General features: G+C 42.0%; 1 protein-coding gene across 3 annotated transcripts in view; it reads right to left on the reverse strand.

The window, feature by feature from the left end:
- Positions 1-15,000, reverse strand: part of inhbaa (inhibin subunit beta Aa) — a 70,574-nt gene that overhangs the window by 39,414 nt on the left and 16,160 nt on the right. For all 3 annotated transcript variants that reach the window (XM_088071726.1, XM_088071725.1, XM_088071727.1), the window contains one exon: positions 13,298-13,471. The gene's annotated coding sequence lies outside the window, so the exon portion shown is untranslated. The remainder of the gene's footprint in view (positions 1-13,297; positions 13,472-15,000) is intronic.

The following is a 15,000-nucleotide window of genomic DNA, read 5'->3' on the forward strand; positions in this document are numbered from 1 at the left end:
ACCACACTGAGCGTCTGTCCACAGAAAAGTGACAGAAACATCACGAGGACTCTGGCAGCTTTGCAGACATGAAAACCATCGTTTGAGCGTTAGACCGTCTGAACACCATCTCAGATTTTCAGTTTTTGTCTCCATCAGCCTCAATTCATCTGGATTTATAAACACTCCACATCCAAACACCTCTGACTCTTTCCACTTTCCTTCTTTCCATCATCTTTCAGCTCATTTCAGTGAGACCGGCCTGTTTCTCAGTTGAGTCAAAGGTCCCGGTTTTCCCACTGCAGTCTCGGTCCCGTCACGGTCTGAACGCCCACCTCGGTGGTTTGGCAGGACCGTCACAAACCTCCACGCCCACCATGACTCTGCAGGATGGTTTGTACACGCTAACTGATACTCGCTCTCCTGTGTCGCCGCACTCCATCATCTTAATCATCGTTATCAGCGTCGTGTGCATGAGCGCGCTCATCCTCTCAGCGCTGACGCACTTCTCAGAAACAGCACTTGTTGGTGAAGAGGGAGAAGTGTTGAGAAACCTCCTGACCGCAGCGCACATTTAGGCCAAAACCGCCGTATGCGATCTGTCCAAACATGACAAGGAACAGGGGAAATTATGTGAGAAGCGGAGAGGGTGGAGAAGGGAAAGACAAACTGTAGTTAGGAAACCATGAGGAGAATGATGTGGTTTCACAGCTGGGCACTCAGACTGTGTGAAAACACAAAATCTCTTCTTTCTCTCACTGAAAACGAAGCAGTAAAAGCCTCTCACAAGGAAAAGGTCACCGGTTTGATCCAAACACCCAGTTAGTGTCCTGTTAGAGAGCACGAAGGGCACATTTTACCTTCAAACTGTTTATATTTCACGTCATCATCATCCATTTTCCAACTAAAACAGACAAAAGACCACTACAAAGAGACAAAAAATGACTACAAAGAGTCTCAGAGGAGCTCCAAGGACATGAAGAAGGACCACAAAAACACACAAAATCACTAGAGACTGAAAATTAATACGAAGACATGAAAAATGTCTCTCAAGACAGACACAAATCAACTAGTCCCAGTGTGACCACAGAGATGCAAAACAACTAGAAAGTGATACCAAATTACCAGACACAAAGAAAGACTACAAAGAGATGCAGATTACTACAAAGAGATGCGAAATCTGTTAATTCACAGTACTGTGCAAACATCGTCAGTAAACATCGGCAAAAAGATGAAAAACTCCCACCAAGAGACGAAAAATTACCTCAGAGACGACACAATTACAAAGAGATACCAAATTATCAGATCTTAAAAAAAAGATAAAAAAAGATGCCAAACTACTACAAAGAGACAGAAGACAGCTGGAAATGCAAGAAAAATCAAGACAGAGACATTTAACAACTACAAAGAGATACCAAACTACAACAACCTAAATTCACCCAGAGGGGACACTAAACAACTACAAAAAGATGCCATATAACTGCAAAGAAAAAATACTACACACACACACACACACACACACACAAAACTCCCAAAAGATGCAAAATCACCACAGAGACAAAACCATACAAAGAGAGTTCAGATTATTATAAAGAGGTACGAAACAAAGAGAGGCAGGTCGTTTGTGAATGTCTGCAGAAATAACATCACTGCAGTGTGAAACTTAAAACTGCATCCAGCTTTTTCATTCGGACCTTTTTCTTTCATTTGCTTTTAATTTAAAAGTTTCTCTTTGTAAAGTCGTCACAGAAGCAGAAACTTCCGTCCGTGTCTCTGACCTGCAGCTGAAATACCATCTCCCCGAGGAACACCGAGAGATAAAACAGCATCCAAAGGGATGTAAAGCAGTGACGCACAACAGGTTTCCCTCACCACCACCGCCGCCTCTTCATCTGTTCGCCTCATCACACACACACACACACACACACACACACACACACACACAGAGCGATGACTCACTGCAGGTATGGTCCACCTGTCTCTGTGATCTCGGCTGGCATCGATCGGCCGTCTTCACCTGTCAGCTCCCTCACATCTCCTGCTCCCTCTTCTCCTCTTCTGAGCGCCTCCTGCTCATTTGTCCGTCCTCTGACCTTTCTCTCTCTCCGTCTTCTTTTGCCTCTTTTTTCTTTCTCTTTTCTGCGTGCACCTCTTCACATCAATCCGACTGTAACAACCATTTCAGCGAAACATTCCCGCTTTAATCCAAAGTCTGAAATGTCGGCAGATAAACGTAAAGACTGCAGCAGAGGAGAGACAGAGACTTGTCTTGTTGACTTTTATAAAATGCATGTAACACTGAGCATAAATGAGCCCTTACACGTCAAAATGTGATGCTCGATTCGATTTTTGCTCGTTGCATGCATTTTGTCTTTTAAAAACAAAACTCTGATTTCCACGGAAATGCAGGTTTTTTACTTGTTACAATTTAAAATAAAACCTTCCTTTCTTTTCTTTAAAGGACTTCAGTCTGTTAAATTAGTATCAGCTGACAGCTGACTTTGAATTTCTGATTGTCTTTTTCCAGATAACCACGCCCAAATCAACCCACGAAACTGAAAAGACAATATTTCAAATCTGGGTCGAGGCTAATGTCTGATCATTTCCGATGCTTCTTTATTTTGCATGTCAGACCCTAAACTGCATATTAAAGTTTTGGTGATTTGGATTCCTGGAGGCTTTCAAAAATTGTGCCAAGTGTATGAATGAATGTGTGAATGAATGTGCGCCAAAACGTCTCAATGAAGCTGTGAGATAAAAATTTAGAAAAGCAGAACTTTGAGAGATGCAGCCGAAAATGTTGTTTTTCCATTTTTTTTGTGCTTTTTTCTTTTAAAGTGTGTCCTTTCTCTCGTCTCTTTCTATTTGCTTCCTTTCTTTCAGCCCGTCCTCCTTCTCCTCTTTTCCCCTCGTTAGCTCCTCGTCTGTGCCTCATCCTTCTTTCTCTTAATCTTTCTTCTCTCTTCATTCATCCGTTCCTCCGTCAGCTCTCAGCCATGATGCAGACAGCAGTTCCTCAGATCTCTCTAAGTTTCTGAAGCTCTTTTTGTCATCAGAGTTTTTGCTCTTTAGCTCACTTTGTGAATCATCGCTCCCCAGAGTTCGTCTTTGTGTGTGTGTTGTTTGACGTTTCTCTCTCCGAAGAGTTTTGAGTGCTTTACGTAACCGACACACACACACACACACACACACACACACACACACACACAGAGTAAGCCCAGGTGTTAGTGGTGTCTATGAGGACTCGGCGGTTCAGGCCTCAAAGGCTCAAAGCCTGGTTGTTGATCTCTGGCTCAGAGGGTGATGACGTTATAGATCCAGGTTTTTATTGAGCCTCTGACTCTTTGAAGCCGTCAGACGGAGAAAGTTTAGTCAGCGTCGACTCGCAATCGATTGTCATCCTTTTTTAAAAAAGAGCCAAAGATTTCTCTTGAATCTGAGATGTGTGACTTTCTTCATGTTCAAACTGCAGCAGAGGCACCATCATTAGAGACTAGACGAACCGCCGCGTGTTTTATACCTCTGCAAACCAAACGTCCATCCAGAGACAGAGGACAGAGGACAGAGGACAATGTTTCAAATAAGGATGCTGCAGAAGAAGCCTTATATCCTCAAACACCGTGTAGGTCCAGACTTCTCCTCAGTCGTGAGTTAAAAGTCCACTTTTAAGAGAAATGATCACAAATTCAGTTTCTTCTCACAAAGTGTCAATAGCATGTGGGCTTAAAACATTAAAACAATTAAATAAAAGATATTTCAATAAAGTGCAATTAGTTATTAAAAAGGGGAGACTCTAGGATTTGAAGACCTCTGTGGGTAAAAAAAAAAATGATTTTTCAAATTTTTTTATAGAAAACATGTCTTCCAAAACCGTGGGCATGTTTTCATTTTGCTTTTAAAGGGTGATTTTTCTTGGTTTTGCTTATTTTATTTCATTCTCTTTTTAATTTTTTTTCCTTTAAAATTTTGGATGATTTTTAAAACTGGCCTTTTTGGGGGGATTGGAGGAGTCTTGAGCTCTTCCTGGACGCCTGTCGTTATTGGAGATCGTTTAATATTCTCCGAATAAAAATCTGATCGTCTGTCCTTCAGCTGTTTTGTGAGCAAATGGCGTCGGCTTCATGCAGTCGTTGCCCATAACTTCACCAAACTCTTTGCTGCTCCTCAGTTCCTGTGAGGTTCATTTCATTGCTGCAAGCAGCTCCGGAAGTGGCGCCATCAGTCGACTCCGTCTCCTATTCGTCTTGAGCGCTTTGCTCAGCCTGCTGCCCTCGCGACCTGGCTTCAGATAAGCCGACTAATTTGGAACAATGTTGAAGCGCTGCTTGGACGGACACAGATGGTATTTTGTGGCGCTCTGCCATTGCATCTCGCCCGCAAAGGACTAAAATTAGCACGCTCCCTCAAGAGGGAATGCTGACTGAAACCTTTCCCAGGACACACAAAATCCAGATGCCGGCAGGTGTTAGCAGTTTTTTGTGCAGTGGAAGAGGAGCTTTACACTGAACAAACTCTAGACCTCAACAGAAGTACCGGGACATGAAGAAGAAACCCGTCATGCTGCAGAAAGCATCAGCTTCGATGGTGGAAAGAGGAATACTAAACAATCTTTCTTTACTCAAATTCCACCTTTGTTGTTTTCTGAGCCCTCGGTGGTCATTTAGAAACCATGAACTTCTACTTATTTGGTTTTTGAAGCTCTTTTATCGTTGCTATAGAACCACTACAAACAAACGAACCACTTCTGAGAGACTGACACCAAAACTATCTGACCAACAAATACTGAAAAGCCCAGAGGTCACAACAGACCGAAACGTTCTTGGAAAGAGCAGAAAAGAAAAATCGAAAGAAAACTGCAGCCGTGGAGAGTGGCATGAAGAAATGTTCGGAGATCTAAAATAGACGTGACCCGAGCTGACTGCAGGTGTGTGCTGTGTGTCCAAACATCTGCTGTAAGCCACTAATCCTCCTAATCATCTGAGCTCAGCCCTCTGGGTGGACTCACATACTTTGTTAAATAGTTTCACTTGTAGATAAAAAGGAAAGACGCTGGCTGAGCTGGACTTGGAGGCAGAATGCTGGGAGAGTTCATTAAGGTAAATTAAATCTGACATTTCTTTTTCAGAGAGGTTGTAATGCAGCAGTTTGACAACATCAACGTTCCCACCTTTTCTGCTCGATGGTTAAGTAAAGTAACGCATTTCATTTTGTGTCTCGCCAAAAAACAAACACTTTTTGTGGCACAATTCCCGTTGGAAAAGCAGGACAAAAAAAAGACCCTTTTTTCATGGCACTCTCCGCGCTGGAAACAAAGCGATGACTCGGTCAAAAACAACTGCTTTTTATGGCATTATCACAAGAGGAAACACAGCAATGTCTCCATGAAAAAAAACAACATAAAACCTGCTTTTCATGGCGTTATTGGGACAGAAAAAACAGCTATGTCTCAGTAAAGAAGATTTGCTTTTGTGGCACTGCTGAGCAGGAAACACAGTGACGTCTCGGTAAAAAACAAGTGTTTTTCGTGTCACTGCCCTCGTTAAAAAAACAGCGATGTCTCACTACAAAAAGAATTGTTTTTGTGGCATTATCCGAGCAGGAAACACAGTGATGTCTTTTTGTTGATAGTTATGTTTGAAACTGCGTCACTTCAATAACTTTGATATGATACATATGAAAAGTGCAAATATGACATATTTATGGTTTTCAGAAACGTACACTGGCAACATTTCGCCTGACCAGGTTGGCCACCCTAACCAAAACTCAACAAAAGTAGCATGGACTGTAATCAGGACGGATCAGGATCATACGTTTACATCCATTAAGTTCAACCGTCCAAACTGCAAAATTTCCAACTGCATCAAGCCATACGCTCTCCTAACACATCCAGGTCTCACAGTATCACTTCTTCAGTATTTAAGAGGAAAGAAAGTGCCCAAAATTGTCCTCTCAGTGTAACTTTAGTGAATCTGGACCTCACAATCTGGTTTGCACTGAGCACAAACACACAGCTGAACATTCATCGCCGGTTTCAGGACAGTGAACCTGAATCGAGCTGATGTAAACTGACATCTGCTCCACCGACTGGAGACCATCCACACCAGGGAAACAACAGCACTGCTCCGTTGTTTAAACACTTAGAAAGACCTCAGTTTATGTTTTCCTGGGAGGCGATCTTTGTGGTCGTATGAATAAAAAGTCTGTTCTCTCTGAGTGGCACAGATAAAGGTGGGGTGGCATTGTTGAGAAAACGGAAAGCTTTTTGTAGAAATCTATGCTCTCTTGTGCGTACATACACGGTGACCGTCTCAGGTCCTCGGTGGCAGCTAAGGGGAACCTTAGTTGATTGGCTCCTTGTCCGTGTCAAGTCAATCTTATTTGTAAACCCCTTTATCACAAATCACAGTTTTCCTCAGAGGACTTTACAGCATACGACATCGCTCTGTCCTGAGACCCTCACATCCACTAAGGAAAAACTCCCCAAAAAACCCGACCCTATAACGGGGGAAAATGGTAGAAACGTCAGAAAGAGCGACTGAGGAGGGATCCCTCCTCCAGGAGTGACAGACGTGGAACAGACGTCATTAAAAAAATGTAATTACAGTAGATGACAAAATGATATAGAGAAAAGACAAATGAGGGAGAGAACAATGGCAGTCGAAGGTGGGTTCAAGACCCATGATCCAGGCGCAGCCACAGGTAGGAGCACAGCATCAGCACAACAACAACAGCAGCACATGGCAACCAGTGCAAGACGTCAACAAATGCACATGCTGGAACAGATGGTCGGGATTAGCTGAAGGAGGCACATGGTAAGGTGTAGAAAAGAAACATCACATTCAGACAGGAAGCGAGCACCGGACTCCTGCATGAAAGTCCGGGGTTTGATGGATCCCTGCTACAATTCCCCAACCTCTCTAGACACCCTTGCACTCCTGATATTATTTCATTACTAGCAGCGTTTCGACCTGACGCCGACCTGTTACAAGTGGCAGGTTGTGTCAGGCCATGTCCTCAAGTGAAACCGACCAACCATGCGCACATAATGTGGAAGCATTAAGTGCCGTCCGGCTATTCACCGGCATAAAATAAAAACGCAACCAGTTCTGTCGGACCACATTTTCACCTGACACTGTCCAGCAGCGTTTTAAGCACACGCCAAAGGTACCTTTTGGCGTCACACATTTACACTAAAAGCACCAACTAAGCAGCTCTATTTTACGAGTTTGAAAGGGTAACAGCTGTTTTCTATGAGATTTTGATGACCGTTTGACCTTTTCTGTGGCACCGTCCTCATGAAAACCATTAGATCTTTCGCTCACCTATTAGAAAGACCAAAAATAATAATCTGGATGTTGTTTGTTCCAGCACTCTCAGATTGTTGTATAAATACCAAAGCCTCAATGAGACGCTACGACTTGGATGTTTTGTGCAGATCAGCACGATAAACTATCGACACTCAGCACAGCAACCTGAGCAACATCTGCTGCGGTCATGAGTGTGTGTGGTGCATGTGTCGATGTGTGTGTGATGCATCTTTCTTAGCCGGCTGACAGCTGCATCTGAGTGAAATCTGCGGTATATGAGCCCTGAGGCTGTTATGTGCGAGTCTGTGTTAACGTAAACTGCTTATGTCATCATGTGTGATGGTGTGCTTCCATCTCTGTGAGGACCAAAAGGAGTTTTGGACTACCAGACATTTTTGGAAAGTGAGGACATTGTTAAGTTTGAAGAGGAGCTTTGCTTAAGTTAAATCCAGTTCTTTAGAGGTATTTTAAGAGCCTGTTTCTGTTTCATTTTGATGCTAAGCTAATAGTTTCTTTTAACGATAACTGCTGATTTCTGCTGTTTTTAATCAGCTGTCACTCAGAGATAATCACTGGGCAGAATTTTGTCCAAGTACAAAACAAACCTTCATACTGAGTAACATCTTTTTTAAAGAGGATTTTCTTTAACCTAGAAGCATCAGAGACCATTCAACCCATCCCATTCCCAAGTCATTAAAGACCGACGCTTTGTCACGCCCCTCAGCGCCTGATAGCGACCCACAGGGCACCCTTTAGCAGTGATACTCAATTTACGGCCCACGGGCCAAATTTGGCTCCTGATAGGGCCCCTGGTGGCCCCCCAAACATTTTCAAATTTACAATAAATGTAAAGTGATTCATACTGTGAATTGTTTTTCTCCTTTTAGCATCCATAAGGTGGAAACTCAAATCCTGGAAATGTCCTAAAATGCTGAAAATGTGAAAAAAAAAAAATTCACCAAAATGTCCTAAAATCAGAGAAATGTCCTAACATTCTTGGAAAGTCTTATAGTCCTAGAAACATGTATGGGGCTTCTGCAAAAATGTCCAAAAATCCTAGAAAAGTCCTTAATAGCTTAACGCCCTGCAATCCCAGAACTGTCCTAAAATCCTAGAAACACCATAAAATCCAAAAAACATCCTAAAATCCTAAAAATGTCCTAAAACCCAAGAACCCCCCTGAAATCCTGGAAACATGCTTAAATCCTAGAAATGTCCTAAAATGCTGAAAACATCCTAAAATTTGGTAAATGTCCTAAAATCAAAGAAACGTCTAACAACCAGAGAAACGTCCTAACATTCTTGGAAAGTCCTAAAGTCCTAGAAACATGTTTGGGGCTGCTGCAAAAGCAAAGCGAGTCGAGTGCCCCTGCTTTAGCGTGTCTCTGTGAGTCAAAGCTGAAAGACATTGTAACACGTGGTTAATGCTGTTAAACGGTCACCGTTGGTTAGATTTTGGAAAAAATATCACAAACTGTGTTCTCCTTCGTTTGACCTTCTCGCCTCCTGCCCTCCTTGGACTCATTAACTCTTAATTCTACTTTGGTTGCTCTCGGCTTCAAAGACTACTGTGGACGGACTCACGTAACAGTTATTTGCCCAATGCGTCTCATAAGGATGTTAATGGGTGCGTTTGGCGTCGATATCACACACCACGGGCTGAGAGGAAGCGGCAGTAGTGGACGCCGTGGGAACGAGAGCAGACTGCTCAAACGAAGAGTCGTCCTCTCAGACATCTGAGTGGACCTAATCGAGCTTTGTGGCAGCAAAGTACAGACGTTTTTTAATGGTCATAAATATAAAAAATACACTTTCATTCTTCAGAGCAGTCACATGTTGTGTTTGTGAGCGCACAGACAGACAGATTATATAAATGAGGCGCTTTTGTTTGTGTATTTAAGTGGAACCTGAGTCTCCATCGCTGCCTCTAATTGTTGCTCTGCACAAACAGTCTTTGTTACAAACTCCACTTTATGACCAAAGTTTGGTTTTTCTGTTTAATTTATCGTCCTATTTATACTCTGGACACTCTGGACTGAGAGTGGAGCAAACATGTTTGCTCTGAATCCAGACACACTAAAAAAAAGAATTTATTTTACTGCCAAACAACTTAAGACAACTCAAACCAGCGTGCACTTTTTACCCTCTCACTGCCTCCGCTCGTCTTTGTGCACAGAAACTTGTGTTTCCTCTGAAAGCGCTGTGTTTACTGGCTGCACGGGCTGAATTATTCAGCCTCAGCTGTAATTTGAGAAGTGTTTATGTAATATTATGTATTTTTGATGACTTTATTTCAAACAAAGGCTTCCTTCTCCTGTGATGGCTTTATGTAACACTAATGAAATCTTTTAGAACAACTTTTTCACTGAGGTTTGTTTATGTGTAACCTCATGTACTATGATGAAAATATGAAGGTACTAAACCATCAAGAAAGACAAAGTATGAAACTGTTTTGAGATCCAAATTATTATAAATTAATTGAGGTAATGAAGTTGTTTGATACTGATACTGAACATGATTATTAGTTGACTAATTCACAAACAGTGTGTTCTGTGCCCAAACCCTGCATACGGGCATTTTAGTGGAAATTCAACAGCAGTTAGCAGCAGTATAGTTGTACACAGCAGCGTAACAAAAGAAGTTAGCAGTGCTGTAGCAGTAAGCATCAAATAAATTTACCCACAGTGACGTGGTTAGCAGCAGCATTGCAGCTAGCAGCAGTTAGGCCGTACACAGCAGTGTAACAACAGCAGTTAGCAGCAGTGTAAGAACAGCATAGCAGTATAGCAGTTATCAGCAGCACAGCAGTTATCAGCAGCATAGCAGTTAGCAGCAGTATATAGTTGTACACACTAAGGTAACAAAGGCAGTTAGCAGTGATAGCATCAAAGAAAATTAGCGTGATGTGGTTAGCAGCAGCGTAACAACAGTTAACAGCAATATAGTTGTACACAGCAGAGGTATAACAGCAGTTAGCAGTATTGTAGCAGTAAGCATCAAAGACAAATTAACCACAGTGATGTGGTTAGCAGCAGCATAGCAGTTAGCAGCAGCACAGGTGTCAAAGCAGCATAACAACAGCAGTTAGCAGTAAGCAATGAGGAAAATTAACAACAGTGATTTGATCAGCAGCAGCGTAGCAGTTAGCAGCAGCACAGTTGTTAACAGCAACGCAATAACCGCAGTTAGCAGTAAGCACCAAAGAAAATTTAGTAATGGTGATGTGGTTCGTGGAAAATATTTTGGCTTTTTTTTCTTTAATTTTGTTTTCTTTAAAAATCATCAAAAACGTCCCCGTTTATCAGCCAGAAACTGTAAAAACAGGAATCATTGTTCACATTTCTGATAGTTCTTGAACACATCATGTGTTATTACACAGGTTTGTGAAACAGATTTCCATGACTTTTTTTCAAAACTTTCATGGTTTATTTAGTTTTCCAAAACTTTTCCAGGCCTGGAAATTGCTATTTTTGAATTCAGTGACTTTTTCATGACCGTACGAACCCTGAGAGAGGAACAAATGAGGGAGCACAAGGCACTCTGATTAACATTGGTCTCTCGTGTGTGTGTGTGTGTGTGTGTGTGTGTGTGTGTGTGTGTGTGTGTGTGTGTGTGTGTGTGTGTGTGTGTGTGTGTGTGTGTGTGTGTCGGGGCTTTAATCGTGTTCTTTGATGACTTTGTGCAGATCAAACACGCCACAGTGACACTCACAGCCGCAACACCAGGATCACACTCTTACTGACACTGAGGCATTAGAGAGTGTGTGTGAGAGTGTGTGTGTGTGTGTGTGTGTGTGTGTGTGTGTGTGTGCGTGTAAGAGTGTGTGCTGGTCCAGGTTATATCAGGACAAATGCCGGCTTCACTGCTGCTGCTCGTGTTTTTACCGTATTTATGAGTTACGGGCACATGAGCAGCCCTCCGAATTCAGAGTGGGAAATCAGGAAACTTCAATGACTCCAGAGTCGCCGAGCTGTGACGTTTGACATGTAAGGGCAGCAGAAATAGCAAAAAGCGTGGAAACAGTCTCAATAATTGATGGTAAAAGATTGTATATTCCAGATACTTCTGTCAGGAGTTGGTGGAGACCAAACACAGAGCTAAAAGAGAGAATCTCTGAGTGACGTTCATCAGGATGCTGAAAACAAGACGGACAGCAGAAACACTTCAGAGCAGAAAAATCTTCGTTTTAACAGAGTCGAACTTTCTCTGATCTACACATAACTTTTATCCAGCTTTTAAAAATTCTCCTGGTTTTTCTTCACGTCCATGTCACTCTGAGGGTGAGTGTGTGTGTGTGTGTGTGTGTGTGTGTGTGTGTGTGTGTGTGTGAGTGAGTTTTCATTTTCTGAGTGTGTTGGATGAATAACCAGCAACACCCGCCAGACACCTTTGAAGCACTCCGATCACAGAGTGAATGTTTTAACACAGATGTTGAGGACACACTCATGAGGTGACGGGGTCGCGCACACACACACACACACACACACACACACACACACACACACACACACACACACACACACCTGGACTTACATCAATCTGTGACCACAACAAGGTGTCGGCAGCAGTCACTTTCTTTAATGACTCAGCAAAGATCAAACTCACATTTCCCACAACATCTCTCTCTCACACACACACACACACACACACACACACTCTCTCACACACACACACACACACACATCTGATCCATACTTTGATGACTCGACACACATCAGACAACACTCACTCGTACACACAGACAGGAGGCCAGGGGCCAATCACAGCAGCCCCACATATATTTATAGGATTTATGCTTCTAATGTACATTTTTCTTTTATATATATATATATATATATATATATAGATATATATATATATATATAAAAACTGTGTCGATATATTTTTAAAGGTATTAAAGTTAAAAATTCCAGCATTGTGACAACAATAATAATTAAAGCTGCAAGCAGCGATGAAAGGGCACTCACACCCCCACGTATGTCGGGGTACTGATGGGACTAAAGGGGTCCTTCATCTCTGTGAAAGTCAGGTAATATACGCAAAGAGTTTGGACCCTGGAGTGACCTACTTCACATGGTGTAGTACTTCCTGCTGCCACTAGGCGGGAGCGGAGGGGAGACAAATTCCACGTCATCTTTGTGAACATCATTTGTTGTCCAAACCATGTAAATATCATGTCAATCCAATGATAATAGGCCCTTAAGGCTTACTTCCTGTTGCCAGTAGGTGGCACTATCATGACTACTGAATACTGTCACACAGATGTGTTCAGGGCGGGACTCCAATAAAACCTATGAGGTTTCAGGCAGATCAGACTATGTACACCAAAGTTACAACAACTTCCTGTTTGATGGCGAAGCATTAAAAGTGACGCCACGTCACAGGAAAACCGTAACAGTTTTGCGCGGACCTGATCATCAGACCTTTTCATCACCAAGGGGTTGAGAATGGACGCACCAATTCTCAAGTTGATCGGATTAATCCTGTAGGACAAGTTAGTAAAAGTACGAGGCCCGAAATCACTAAAAATGAGCACAGTATTCAAAATGGTCGACTTCTGGTTGGGTTTTGGGTGTGGGTCCAAGAGGCTTTTTTGTGCGTCTTGAGGTTTTACATGTGTGTAACGATTTTCGTTCATGTAGGTGAAAGCTGGGGCGGAGGCTGTATCACACCAATATTGCATACCTTGAGACCCGCGCACCAGACCTGATATACATGCAAAGTTTCATGAGTTTTTGAGTACGTTAAGGGCCCGAAAAAAGCAATTGATTTGCCTTCAAAAGAAGAAAAATAATAAGAATTTCTTCGCTGCTGCCCTGAGGTCAGTGCTCGGGCCCTAAAAATAATAATAATACTGATAATCGTAGATATGATCATAATATTAATATTCAGAATTGATGGCGCACTTTTTAAGATGCACATTACAAAGGGCTTTAAGAAAGCAGCAAATTGAGCTTTTAAAAGAAAACATTACGGGAAAAAAATTAAAAATTCTGCATAAAAGCCAGTACCGTGAGGATGCGCTTTCAGTCGTCCATCGTCTGAACATTGTCGTTTGATCACAGCAGACCCTCGTCAATAACACCAGCCGTCGCATCATCACAGAGACGAGGAGACGTGCAGTCGTCTTTTCCTAACTCCTTATGAAGTTTCCTTTCCATCTTTCCTTGACCTCGTGATGTTTCCTGTAGAGATGAAGGAAAAGTGGTTAGGAAAGGAGGTCACACAGCGCTTGCGCTCCCCACTGGGAACAACGTGCAACTACATCTTTAAATTACATAAGGGACGAGGAGCCCCATATTTCACATCTGTTTAGCAACAGAGCTCCAGAGCCTCCCGTTATCCAACACGGCGTCATAGTTCCTCAGCGTTCCACGTCCGCTCCGGAGAACCACGTGTTGACCAACATGCCATACGAGCGTTTGGTCTCCTCAGCTGCCTGATTCATTCATAAAAGGTTTTTTGCTTGTTTTTTTAATAACTCATTCTGAAGGTTTTCACTGACCTAGAGTGGACCATGACTCATTTTTATTTTTTTTACTTGCATACTAGTTTTATAAACCGCATTGTAAAATAAAGCACAGTTTTATATTTTACACATTTAACACACTCAGCACATTCATAATTGTCTATTACTGTATTTTTTACATATATATATACATATATATTTTATTTTATTTTAATTGTTTACTATTACTGTATTTCTATTTTCTATTTTTATTTACTTGTGCTGGCACATATTTATACTTTCTATTATTGTCGAAGTTCTGATTTTACCCAAATTAAGGTTGGATGAACCATAAGATACCATAAGATACTGTAAAATACAGTTCAGTACAATACAGTACAGTGCAGTAGGGTATAATACTATACAATATGATATGATATGGTATGATAAGATACAATGTGATGCGATACAATAAAGTACGATATGATACGATACAATGCCGCTACGATACGATACGAATACGATAATCTTTTGCATTATTACTTCAGCAAAGGGACATCAAAGCAAGGTATGTACAAGATAAAATAATACTAAAAGAACAATATAAACAGCATAAACAAGATGCAAAACTCAACAGTTAAAAAAAAAAACCTAAGTTAAAGTTACACCAATTACACAAGGATAACTGCACAATAACACGTTACAATAATAAAACTGCATTATGCGATACAGGCTCCAAGAGACTTTTTTGTAGGTCTTGGGGTGTTACACAGGCCTCCGAAGTTTCACAGCTTTAAGTGAAACCTGCTGTGGGGGCTGCTTCAGTGAAAATGACTGAAACATTTCCTCCCTCCAACATACAAGACCGGTCCCTAAATATATCAAAATACATAAAAAGAAACTTTAGTAAGAGCAGTGACTGATTCTTAATAAGAAATAAATGTGGAATATAAAATCATGACACACAGCTGCAGACTAACAGTCACTCTGACGGTCAGGACTGTGGGAGATGACAGCATGACGTCATCATTCAGGAGGACTTTTCCATGTTAATGATGACCATAAAAGGAGTTACACCACCAGGAAGAGTGTGTGTTGGCGTGTGAGTGTGTGTGAGTGTGAGGGCTGCCCCAGCATGTGTGTGTATCAGTGTGTGTTTTTTTCCAACACCTGTAAAATCCTCCAGCAGTGATTAGTCAGCACTGAACGCCCAGCGAGCTGTTTGTCCTGGCTCAGTGTGTGTGTGTGTGTGTGTGTGTGTGTGTG

Source organism: Plectropomus leopardus, chromosome 21 (assembly GCF_026936395.1).
Source record: "Plectropomus leopardus strain MGB_pleo_1.0 chromosome 21, ASM2693639v1, whole genome shotgun sequence".
NCBI lineage: Eukaryota > Metazoa > Chordata > Actinopteri > Perciformes > Serranidae > Plectropomus > Plectropomus leopardus.